Source organism: Xiphias gladius, unplaced genomic scaffold, assembly GCF_016859285.1.
Source record: "Xiphias gladius isolate SHS-SW01 ecotype Sanya breed wild unplaced genomic scaffold, ASM1685928v1 HiC_scaffold_145, whole genome shotgun sequence".
Lineage (NCBI taxonomy): Eukaryota > Metazoa > Chordata > Actinopteri > Istiophoriformes > Xiphiidae > Xiphias > Xiphias gladius.
The window spans coordinates 22,638-35,924 of NW_024401777.1; the positions used below are offsets into that span (position 1 = coordinate 22,638).

Sequence of the window (13,287 nt, forward strand, 5' to 3'; positions counted from 1 at the left end):
AAGTTTTGTTTTTTAAATGAACTGCTGATACCATGCTCTGTCACTTACAAGTACCTATGTCATTTTCTACACAGATCCAAATGCTCAAGTAGTGAGCGTTCTTGACCCAGTCAAGAAGAACGTGGTTCAGTTCTTGGAGAAGTTTGAGCACAAAGGACATACCTGTCTAGTGTTTGAAATGCTGGACAGGAGTCTTCATCGACTGCTCATAGAACGAAATAAGCCACTGTCTCTCAGTGAGCTACGACCAATAACGCACCAGGTAAAGACTATGTAGCTTTGATCAATCTTTCAACAAGTAATAGCATTATTCTAAGCCAGCTGAAAGAAGTTACATGCTTAAGTAATAGCCTGCACCTTGGTCAATGGTATCTTTAACTGTCTACATTGTGTCCTCTGTCTCTGCAGTTGCTGACGGCCTTTGACGCTCTGAAGGGCATTGGTGTCGCTCACTCGGACCTGAAGCCAGACAATATAATGCTGGTAAACCACCCGCTCAGCCCTTCCGAGTAAAACTTATAGATTTTGGCGTGTCCTTCAATGCCTCAGAAGACAGACAAGGGATGAGAATTCAGCCTCTGGGTTGCAGGTAAATTCAATCCGCCAAAGCTCATCATTTAACACGTTTGCAGTTGTGTGTTTATGCTGTAAATTATCCAGGGGATGCTGTGTCAATCTTCAGTACACATGCTGCATTTGACAATGTATTTAATAGCTCTTGTTGTTCTTGTATGCTATGCATAGGGCACCTGAAGTCTTCCTGGGTCTACCCGTGTCGAGGCCATAGACATGTGGGGTCTTGGTTGTGTGCTTGGGTTCCTGTACCTCAGAAAAAAGCTGTTTGCGGCACACTGCGAGTACCAGTCAGTAAGTAGCCAAATATATTTAGATATATGTTTAGATTTGAATGCAAAGACTGTAACATTCTGCCCAAGACACTTTTCCAAACCCAACAGGGGACTTGATGTAGTGTGCCGGCTGATGTGATTCTTAATATTCTCTCTTCAGATTAGAGGTATCGTGACATTCTTGGCCAGCCAGCTGACCACCTCCTCAGTGCTGGGAAACACACCCAATTTTTTAAGGTGAACCAGCACTGGGACAACCCAAGATGGTGGATGAAGGTATTTTATCTTGCTTCAGTTGTTCAGCTTTTTTTTTATCTTCCAATTAGACAACAACTCTTTTAAAATGTTTAAGACATTAAGGAGGAAGTATCTGAAATGCATGTTTTGTTCCTGTAGACCCCCGGGAATACCAGCTTGGCACTGGCATCGAGCCCAAAAGATGGCACATGTGGTTAAGAGGCCTGGATGACCTGATAAGAGTAAGTGGTCAATTTCTTGACTAAAGAATGAATTGATCTCAATTTGCTCTGTGGCAGAGAAACAGGAAGCAGTTAAAATGAACTGTCACCCACTTTGTTTTAAATACAGCACGACCCAGAGGCATAGGAAAACATTGAGGTGGAGGATCAAAGAGCGTTTGTCAGTCTCCTAAAATGCCTTCTAAATACAGACGCAGAGAAGAGGATCACTCCGGGGAAGGCTCTCACTCACCCCTTTGTCACAATGGCCCATCTGGTGGATGAAGTAGAGATCAGCTTGTAGTAAGTTACTGTGTTTTGGTTTCAGTGGGGTTGGAAAGATTTGTTTACTGATTGAGTTATCATTCATTTATTGTCATGTTTTATTCAGTGCCAAGAATTCTTCAGAGAAAATGGCGGTCGTACCAGTGGACAACTTCGATGAGGAGCTATCTCCTAATGGTGAGGCTGAGGAAGAGCCCAATGATGAAGAGCCTTCAGCCACACCTCATTTAAATGACACAGCTGTTCCTCGCTCCTGTGACAGCGTTAAAAACATGCCTCGCTCATCTGATGGAGCAGAAGCTGCCGCAGTGATAGACGATGTATTTTTTACAGCTGTAGAGGAACCAGCTGTTAGCCAAGTTGCAGCCAGTCCAGCTGATGGAGAAGCTCAGGAAGAGCCCAAAGATGAAGAGCTTTCCGCACCACCTCTGAAAAATGATGCGGCTCAGCTCTTTTTTCGCTCCTGTGACAGCGTTAAAAGAATGCCTCATTCATCTGATGGAGCAGAAGCTGCCGCAGGAATAGACGCTGCTGGCTCAGCTGTAGAGGGACCAGCTGTTTGCCAAGGTGTAGCCGGTCAAGCTAAAGAGACATCGGCCAATGGCGGGTTACCAGATGAGTGTCCACCTGCCAAAGTTAAGAAGAGCCGACTGAAGAGAATCCGGAAATTCTTTGGCAGGACAATAAGGACCTTGTTTGGAAAGAAAAGAAAGGATCAAAAGAAATCTTGACTGTCATATTCTTACACCGATCAGCCACAGCATTAAAGCCAGTAGCTGCTTTTAATGTCGTAGCTGATCAGTGTATGAATATGACATTCAACAAGCCAAAGAGGAGGCAAAAAATGGTTGTTAACACTCCTGCAAAGGGATTAAGGGACAGCATTGCAGGTGTTTCTCTCTCAACCCAACCGGTCGAGGCAGATGGCCGCCCACCCAGAGCCAGGTTCTGCTCAAGGTTTCTTCCCGTTAAAAGGGAGTTTTTCCTTGCCGCTGACATCAAGCGCTTGCTCATGGGGGAATGTTGGGTCTCTCTAAATATAACTATTAAGAGTCCGGTCTAGACCTGCTACATATGAAAAGTGCCCTGATACAACTTCTGTTATTATCCCTCCCTAACAACCATTCACACTTGGCCTCATGTGACCCCAACGACTCTAACAACTGATGTTACAACAACCAGGAGCACTAACAAACCAAGTGACATCAATGGCTTTCAAGTATCTACAGCCAAGTCCAGTTGCCCGCGATTCAGTCCTTCTTTGATAACCATGACCTGGATGACCAAGAATCTTCAAAGACGTCATATTCTTTATTTTCCCTGGTAAATTGTTTCAAAGAAACTTTGAATTTTTGACCTGATGTCAATAAACAACAAATTCACTTGAATTCCTTCTTGTGTGTTCTTTGGAGATGACACCACAATTGTTTGATTAATTCAGTTATATCACAGATGCTGAAACAATGGTTAAAAGATAAAATAGTTACTGATCATCCAAAAAACAATGGTCATTTTAATTTCCTGAAGTGCAAGGTGACACTTTTTGTTTATTTAACAATCCATAACCCAAGGATACACTTTTTTAATAATATAAAAAAATAAAAATAAAAAATACAAGTGCTCACATAGTTGCCTATTAATTTGACGGTGATTGTCTAATTGTTGGTCTGATTTGTTTACAGTATTTACAGCAAGTTTGCATAGCTACACAATTCTTCAATCTTTTGAAAACCTTAACAGACTGCACTTCACTCTTTCCATCAGGCTGTCCTTTGGTCAAAATATTAAAACTACTACACAGCAACTGCTAAACAGATTTCCATTAAATTTGCTCTGAAATTCATGGCGCTGCAGAGGATGAATATGTATTTCTTAGTAACTACGAAACCTTTTCTTTAACAACATCATGTCAAAATTTCCCATTTAATGTAGGACACTGAAAATCTAAGGGGCTACTGACATCTAGAAATTTCGCTTGTTTTGTTTTCACATGTTCAAACATAAGGGATGTCCCTGCATGGAAACAGTGATCAACCTGTTTCCAATAGCATTACCTGTGACCCTACTCGCCACTGTAAAGTTAGAGAAACGCTGAACACTTGGTCATGATGGATCTGAGGATCTCCCAAAACCCCCCAGAGCTGTTTACGTTAATGCCTATGGGTTTGATAGAGAAGAAGTGGCTTGTGGGAGGTCTTTTCCCCTCCAGAATTGCCTGAAGTGGACATTAGTGTGGTGGAGGACCATGGTGGTCCAGAGCCGCATCAAACTGAGCTGTTGGCTCCAGCCCCAGTACTGCCTGAAGCCAGAGCTCTCGTAGTCAAGCATGTAGTTAGAATAGCACTCTATGAAAATGCCAGTGTCCAATGTACATAGCAGTGATATTGCTATTGGGGGACCTGCTACCATCTGCGACCACTGCTGAGCCATATGATATAGTAATAGACATATTGTCAGGCAGCACATGTCGCTACCTCATGAAGGATTTCATCGGTGAAGGGTGCTTTGGCAAAGTTGCCAAGGCTGTGAATTTAAACACATCAGAGCCCGTGGCCCTCAAGATCCTAAAAAGTGAGGCTGCCGCTGAAAGAGAGGTAGATCATTTAATTTGTTTTGACAGTGAAGTTTTTTCACATCTTCTTGCCTAAGTTTTGTTTCTTAAATGAACTGCTGATACCAAGCTCTGTCACTTACAAGTACCTATGTCATTTTCTACACAGATCCAAATGCTCGAAGTAGTGAGCGTTCTTGACCCAGTCAAGAAGAACGTGATTCAGTTCTTGGAAGTTTGAGCACAAAGGACATACCTGTCTAGTGTTTGAAATGCTGGACAGGAGTCTTCATCAACTGCTCATAGAACGAAATAAGCCACTGTCTCTCAGTGAGATACGACCAATAACGCATCAGGTAAAGACTATGTGGCTTTGATCAATCTTTCAACAAGTAATAGCAATATACTAAGCCAGCTGAGAAAGAAGTTACATGCTTAAGTAACAGCCTGCACCGTGGTCAATGGTATCTTTAACTGTCTGCATTGTGTCCTCTGTCTCTGCATTTGCTGACGGCCTTTGACGCTCTGAAGGGCATTGGTGTCGTTCACTCGGACCTGAAGCCAGACAATATAATGCTGGTAAACCACCCGGCTCAGCCCTTCCGAGTAAAACTTATAGATTTTGGCGTGTCCTTCAATGCCTCAGAAGAAACACAAGGGAAGAGAATTCAACCTCTGCGTTACAGGTAAATTCAATCCGCAAAGCTCATCATTTAACGTGTTTGCAGTTGTGTTCTTATGCTGTAAATGATCCAGCGGATGCTGTGTCAATCTTCAGTACACATGCTGCATTTGACAATGTACTTAATAGCTCTTGTGGTTCTTGTATGCTACACATAGGGCACCTGAAGTCATCCTGGGTCTACCCGTGTCCGAGGCCATAGACATGTGGAGTCTTGGTTGTGTGCTTGGGTTCCTGTACCTCGGAAAAAAGCTGTTTATGCACACTGCGAGTACCAGTTGGTAAGTAGCCAAATATATCTAGATTTGATTGCAACTACTGTAACATTCTGCCCAAGACACATGTCGAAACCCAACAGGGGACTTGATGTAGTGCGTCAGCTGATGTGATTCTTAATATTCTCTCTTCAGATTAGACGCATCGTAGACATTCTGGGCCAGCCAGCTGACCACCTCCTCAGTGCTGGGAAACACATCCACAAATTTTTTGAGGTGAACCAGCACTGGGACAACCAAAGATGGTGGATGAAGGTATTTTAACTTGGTTCAGTTGTTCAGCTTTTTTTTTATCTTCCAATTAGACAACAACTCTTTTAAAATGTTTAACACATTAAGGAAGAAGTATCTAAAATGCATGTTTTGTTCCTGTAGACCCGAGGAATACGGCTTGGCACTGGCATCGAGCCCAAAAGATGGCACATGTGGTTAAGAAGCCTGGATGACCTGATAAGAGTAAGTGGTCAATTTCTTGACTAAAGAATGAATTGATCTCAATTTGCTCTGTGGCAGAGAGACAGGAAGCAGTTAAACTGAACTGTCACCCACTTTGTTTTAAATACAGCATGACTCGGAGACGCAGGAAAACATTGAGGTGGAGGATCGAAGAGCATTTGTCAGTCTCCTAAAATGCCTTCTAAATACAGACGCAGAGAAGAGGATCACTCCGGGGAAGGCTCTCACTCACCCCTTTGTCACAATGGCCCATCTGGTGGATGAAGTAGAGATCAGCTTGTAGTAAGTTACTGTGTTTTGGTTTCAGTGGGGTTGGAAATATTTGTTTACTGATTGAGTTATCATTCATTTATTGTCATGTTTTATTTAGTGTCAAGAATTCTTCAGAGAAAATGGCGGTCGTACCAATGGACAACTTTGATGAGGAGCTATCTCCTAATGGTGAGGCTGAGGAAGAGCCCAATGATGAAGAGCCTTCAGCCACACCTCATTTAAATGACGCAGCTGTTCCTCGCTCCTGTGACAGCGTAAAAAACATGCCTCATTCATCTGATGGAGCAGAAGCTGCCGCAGGAATAGACGCTGCTGGCTCAGCTGTAGAGGGACCAGCTGTTAGCCAAGGTTCAGCCGGTCCAGCTCAAGAGACATCGGCCAATGGCGGGTCACCAGATAAGTGTACACCTGCCAAAGTTAAGAAGAGCCGACTGAAGAGAATCCGGAAATTCTTTGGCAGGACAATAAGGACCTTGTTTGGAAAGAAAAGAAAGGATTAAAAGAAATCTTGACTGTCATATTCTTACACCGATCAGCCACAGCATTAAAGCCAGTAACTGCTTTTTAATGTTGTAGCTGATCAGTGTATGAATATGACATTCAACATTTGACAGTCATTGGAGTTTTTAAAGGAGGCCAAAGTGGTTGTTAAATCTCCTGGGAAAGGATTAAGGGACAGCATTACAGGTGGGGGATAAGCGGTGTTGTCAACGTTCTCCTCTGCTGAGGAGTGGTTTCTCTACTTTAACGTTGATTGCTTCTCTTTCAAACCACCTGTCCTCCCTATCCAAAATATGTATGTTGTTGTCCTCGAAGGAGTGTCCCTTATCAAGGGTACATTTTATATCTGTATTTTTTTATTTCACTATATGAAAGCAAGTTTTTTTTGATGTTCAGTAACTTTGGTCATTTTATTAAATAATCTGATTATAAAAAATTTGTTAATTTGCATTTATTTCTTAAAATATTCTGAATTCTGAAGGAGTCGCAGTAATTTCAGTGTTTGTCCCAGTACAGTAACAAGTATTTTATTGATAGCAAAATGTAGTAAATATTTACAATGTAATTTATGGACTGTAATCTAAACCATTAGAAAATAATGCATAATAAAAACAACTTAAAGATGACATTTTATTGCCTTCAGTTTCATTACTGCTGACATCCAAAGAGTGTGTACTGCTCGACCATTCCCTTTATGCCAGAACAGACTGATGCCTGATTTAGAAACAGAAAGCAGGGAAACAGTTAAAATGTTTAAGTCAAGACATCCTGTGATTGAAATACAGAGGCGAGAAGATTCTTAAAGGTATTTTAAAAACTGGGTTTTTGGTAGCTCCGACCATCATTTCTTTCCTGTATTCACTGTGTATTCACTATTTACTGAGTTTTAGAGACCTCCAAGTTATTTGGAAGAGAAAACATGGGTGAATGGTAAAATTACCCAGTTTACAGAAAGACTTATTGGTTCAGTGTTAAACTTACTGTACTTGACATACCTGTATGATCACCTGACTGCTTGTGTTTCTTGATCCATTGGGCCTGGTTTTAGCAATGCCACTATGGCTCAAGATCTCAGAAATTACTTTGGTGAATACAATGATAGATATGATGGAAGGAGCAATGAAAATAAAACCCTTGTTGTAACAAACAATACTTTTCTTTAAAAAAACAAAACAAGCACAGTTTTCAAACATTTCTTATGAATTCTCACAAAATCCCAGTCAAATGGTGTCTAAGGGCAAAGAATTTTTCTTTTCCGGTTGGGGGGATACAAAGTGCCAATAAATTCAGAAATGGAAAGATATTTTGTATCTCACCCTCAAGGTGCTTTCGGCAAAACATCTGGGGAAAGCAAAAGTTTTGGCAGGTCAAACAGTTCAAAGTTTAAAGGAAATTAACCCACCCTCTTTGATGACTTCGAGTACCTGCACTGTGTAAATGTCAGTGGACAAACGTCTGTAAATTCTTCCAGACTCACTTTGTACACTGAGGACAGACAAGTTGCAGATTGGTACCTCACTTGCTTACTTATTCTCTCAATCTCCTACTCTCACACAAACACATACACAAACAGCAACTTACCAAAATCTATTTTGCTGTTTACTTCAGTCTCACAAGGCTTAGCTGTGTGTTCATCATTGCTGATTTTACCCTTCTTCTGCATACTGCAGTTCTCTAGAAATATACAGAGATGACCCAATTAAATAAGCACATGTTTATGTGTGTACGGGTGCACATGGCTTGATTCTTTATGCTGCCCTGATCCTACAGGATCCTGCGGGTGCTTGTTGCCTCTGACAAAAAGTTTTGACGATCATGTTACGATCAATTATGCTGCATGACCATCTCCTTCACCAGATTTTAAAACAAGCACACAATCACAAACAAGCACAACCCCCAAATCGGTGATCAATATTGGGTTTACCTCCTCCGTCAGAAGTGTTACTTCAAGAATTTCAGGCATAACAAATTCATGCATAGACAGCTTACGTCTTGAGAGAGACATCACGTTAATTACCTTCAGCACATGTGCATTCATCATTTCTACAGAGCCTCAGTAGCTGTCCAGCCCTCCTCTGTGGATGGTAGAATTTCACACAATGAGTTTCTGCAGCAAGAAAGAAAGATATGTATAACTGTGTGTCTGAGTGTTAAAGACAGAGACAACATGTTTCTCGGTGTCTTTGAGACTCACTGTTACTGTATTGATGATAATGGTATTCATAGACAGACACAGTCGCTGGTTGTAGGACGCCCACTTTCAGCTTCTGATGGACCCTAAAAGTGATCTCCTCTGGTCGTGTGTGAGAAACCTGTGGAGAAATGTAAGCAAAGGTGTGATTAGAGATAAATGGAGAACAAGGGAGAGAGGAAAGAAAGGCTGACGCCATACCTTGTCCAGGTAGATGGTCACCGAGCCTCTTCTGACTCGGTATTCATCTTATATTTTGCAATGGTGCGGGCAAGTCCTTTAGACAACTATATATATACACACACACACACACACACACACACACACACACACACACACACACACACACACACACACACACACACACACACACACACACACACACACACACACACATTCACACAAAGAGCTGCTGTCACTGTTAATTTGTTAAAACATTTGTTTGTGTGTGTGTGTGTGTGTGTGTGTGTGTGTGTGTGTGTGTGTGTGGACTTACTAAATTCAGGTCTTTTTTGTTCACGGTCAAGCCAGTTAACAAGCCAATATCCAAGACTGACATGGTTGCATCGTGCTCCGTGTCCTTATACCTGCACAGACAATGAACAGAAAAATTAAAATAAGGAAGAAATTAGTAAGAAAAGCCCCTCATCAAATATATTAAAAGACATACCTGGTATAACGGAACAAACAGCTATAGAGTTAAGTAGCTATAAACTGCTATTAAGCAAATATTTCACCCTTAAACATTCCTTTTTTACGAAATTGACCCCTTGGTGAGACTATTTCGTCAACTGCTGTTTCCAAGGACAAAAATGAACTTTAAATCTCCGGCCTTAAGTCAACATGGACAAGAACTCTTTAAAGTGCTCAGAGAAATGGAAATTTAACATTATAACTGGGCAAACTCCATCTGCTAATGATTGTTTGATTCAGGTGAAAGCTCCAGACCAGCTACTGTACCAAACGGTTTGTTACTAATATGTTCAGATATGCACAAATTAAGTTAAATTAGAATGAAATTAATACTAAAAAGGAGACATAATGTCTTCAACATTTGTTGTCTTTTTTTCTTTTAAGACCACGAAAACGTTGTGAAGCGGGGATGGGTAATGAGGAAATCAGGGACGTGGGGCAACACTTTAAAGGGAACATTGGAAATGTAATTATAGACCAGAAACAGAAGGGGAGAAGTGAAATGGAGGGATTGAGGCTGGTTTTGAAAGTGTTCTCTACAAAGCCATTGTACTGTGATGTTTGCTGGTATTATTTCTACAGTTTACTTACAAAACCTCTATTCTTAGCTTGTGTATCTTCTCATCCTAATCCATTTTCTCTGCAGGATCAAAACACAAGACGAGTATAAAGTCAAGAAAAATAAAACAAGTAGAAGAACATTTAAAATGACAACCACCAAATAACTGACAGGGGGCACCTCAATACCTGGGCGGAGCTCCACTGACAGGTTAAACTTCTGACAGTCGCTCTCCTTCTCTACGGGCCGAGCATAATACAGCGAGTAGTGAAAATAGAGAAAATTTTGTTTTAGCTGAACTATGATGTTCATTGGGAAATGTAGAAGGTCATAGGATTTTCAGTCAGGGAAATGCCTGTCTTCACCAACTTTCTACTCTTTAGTGTGGTACCATGGAAGATAACTCACAACTAACATATGTTTTTTTATAGCATGACATGCCAGTGACACGCAGATATAGTAAGTTGGATGTGCTCATCTTGGCCTTGACCAGAGCCAGAAGAGCGTAAGCTGTGGCCTCTAGTGTGTAAACACGTCCCTCAGGTACAGGCCAGTGGGACAACTCAAATGAAATCAAAGACACATTGTTGCATTACCATACTACACTTGTGACAAGCTAGGATTGTACTGAAGTTGAAAAAGTAAGGGTTTGATAGAGAAGAAGTGGCTTGTGGGAGGTCTTTTCCCCTCCAGAATCGCCTGAAGTGGACATAAGTGTGGTGGAGGACCATGGTGGTCCAGAGCCGCATCAAACTGAGCCGTTGGCTCCAGCCCCAGTAATGCCTGAAGCCAGAGCTCTTGTAGTCAAGCATGTAGTTAGAATAGCTCTCTATGAAAAATGCCAGTTGCAAATGTACATAGCAGTGATATTGCTATTGGGGGACCTGCTACCATCTGCGACCACTGCTGAGCCATATGAGGGTCTGGAGGGAAAGAATCTATTCCGGGGGTGCCTCTACAGCTGTCACAAGTACGAGTCTGAACCACTGCGCCAAAACTGGAAAAATACTAAGTAGAGGGTTAGCACATAATAGCCTAACTCCCGTGAACGATGAGTCTCGATCGGTTTATATTCACTCAGTATGAGTGCGGTTTTATAGAAACCCACCCACTCAAGGACGAGTGATGGAGGAGGTGGGCCACCCATATCTGATTAGAGGGTGTTAACATTTTTAAAAAATATATAAATTTCATGACGTAAATAAATCCAAAACAGTTGACTCTACGTCAGCATTGACCCTGCAAGTTTCAGAATGATTTAAAACATAATATGGCCCATGAAATGCCGAGTTTTATTACTTTTATAAGAAATGTCTACATCAACAGCATTGATGTAGCATAGAGGCCGTCAAAAGCATTGAAATGAACAATTTGTCTGTAAATGAAGTGATTGTTCCTCATTTCTCCCATAAAAGACTTGAATAGAATCTTAGAATAGAATGTTATGACATCATAATACTGATGCCCTGCTGTGATGTCATGAAGAGTCCTTTAATGTTTGGAACTGGTCAGTTTGCCTTCAGCTGAAAACACTTCACGACTTACAGAACAGAGTTAGTTGAAGCACTTCCCTACTTACAGAACAGAGTTAGTTGAAGAATTAACAATGAAGAAGAGACAGATTTTCAGAAACATTTGCTGTGAAGTGACTCTCAGTACTCATGCAGGCCGATGTTTGACAGCAAAAAAAACTGGTAGGGAAACTCAACACATGTACACACACACACACACACACACACACACACACACACACACACACACACACACACACACACGCAAGTATCTGAATTTTATTCTACTTTATATGTCGACTCCACTACATTCCAGAGAGACGTGTTTTTACTACACTGCATTTAACTGACAGTTGAAATGTGATTACTATGCAGGTTAAGAGTTTGAAAAAGTGCTTTAACTTTCGATACTTTAATGACATTTTTCTGATAATACATACCTGTACTTGTCATCGAAGATTTTTACACTGTGGTATTGCTTCTTTTACTTAAGTGAATTATCTGAATAACGAAGACCAGTGTAGCATTTGATCAAATGTTTCCCCTCATTGAGTGTATTTTGTTCTTCTCATTCTTTGGGAATTCCACTCACTCAAAATGGACATGATGCCATATTTAGTATCTGACATATTCTTTTTCTTCATGTGGTCGTAGAATGAAAACCAAATGTTTATTTACATGGGGATAATGAATAGTTCAGCTACATCTGTGCATGTTGTGTTGACTTAATGAGCCCTGCTGAGTCCAAGTTGTAACCTTCACGTGTACTCCTTTTCTCTTCATGTTCTGCTTTTCTGTCAGTGGTCAAAAATGAGAAGAAAAATTCAGAGAGCTCTGAGGTGCTAGTAAAAGACATATTGTCAGGCAGCACATGTCGCTACCTCTTGAAGGATTTCATCGGTGAAGGGAGCTTTGGCAAAGTTGCCAAGGCTGTGAATTTAAACACATCGGAGCCCATGGCCCTCAAGATCCTAAAAAGTGAGGCTGCCGCTGAAAGAGAGGTAGATCATTTAATTTGTTTTGACAGTGAAGTTTTTTCACATCTTCTTGCCTAAGTTTTGTTTCTTAAATGAACTGCTGATACCATGCTCTGTCACTTACAAGTACCTATGTCATTTTCTACACAGATCCAAATGCTCGAAGTAGTGAGCGTTCTTGACCCAGTCAAGAAGAACGTGGTTCAGTTCTTGGAGAAGTTTGAGCACAAAGGACATACCTGTCTAGTGTTTGAAATGCTGGACAGGAGTCTTCATCGACTGCTCATAGAACGAAATAAGCCACTGTCTCTCAGTGAGCTACGACCAATAACGCACCAGGTAAAGACTATGTAGCTTTGATCAATCTTTCAACAAGTAATAGCATTATTCTAAGCCAGCTGAGAAAGAAGTTACATGCTTAAGTAATAGCCTGCACCTTGGTCAATGGTATCTTTAACTGTCTACATTGTGTCCTCTGTCTCTGCAGTTGCTGACGGCCTTTGACGCTCTGAAGGGCATTGGTGTCGTTCACTCGGACCTGAAGCCAGACAATATAATGCTGGTAAACCACCCGGCTCAGCCCTTCCGAGTAAAACTTATAGATTTTGGCGTGTCCTTCAATGCCTCAGAAGACAGACAAGGGATGAGAATTCAGCCTCTGGGTTGCAGGTAAATTCAATCCGCAAAGCTCATCATTTAACACGTTTGCAGTTGTGTGTTTATGCTGTAAATTATCCAGGGGATGCTGTGTCAATCTTCAGTACACATGCTGCATTTGACAATGTATTTAATAGCTCTTGTTGTTCTTGTATGCTATGCATAGGGCACCTGAAGTCTTCCTGGGTCTACCGTGTCGAGGCCATAGACATGTGGGGTCTTGGTTGTGTGCTTGGGTTCCTGTACCTCAGAAAAAAGCTGTTTGCGGCACACTGCGAGTACCAGTCAGTAAGTAGCCAAATATATTTAGATATATATTTAGATTTGAATGCAAAGACTGTAACATTCTGCCCAAGACACTTTTCCAAAC

The 13,287-nt window shown here is 41.3% G+C and overlaps 1 pseudogene; it reads right to left on the reverse strand.

Annotated features, from left to right (window-relative positions):
• Positions 1-7,417: 7,417 nt before the first annotated feature.
• On the reverse strand, positions 7,418-10,084 carry LOC120787363 (annotated as a pseudogene).
• Between the last annotated feature and the right edge of the window lie 3,203 nt (positions 10,085-13,287).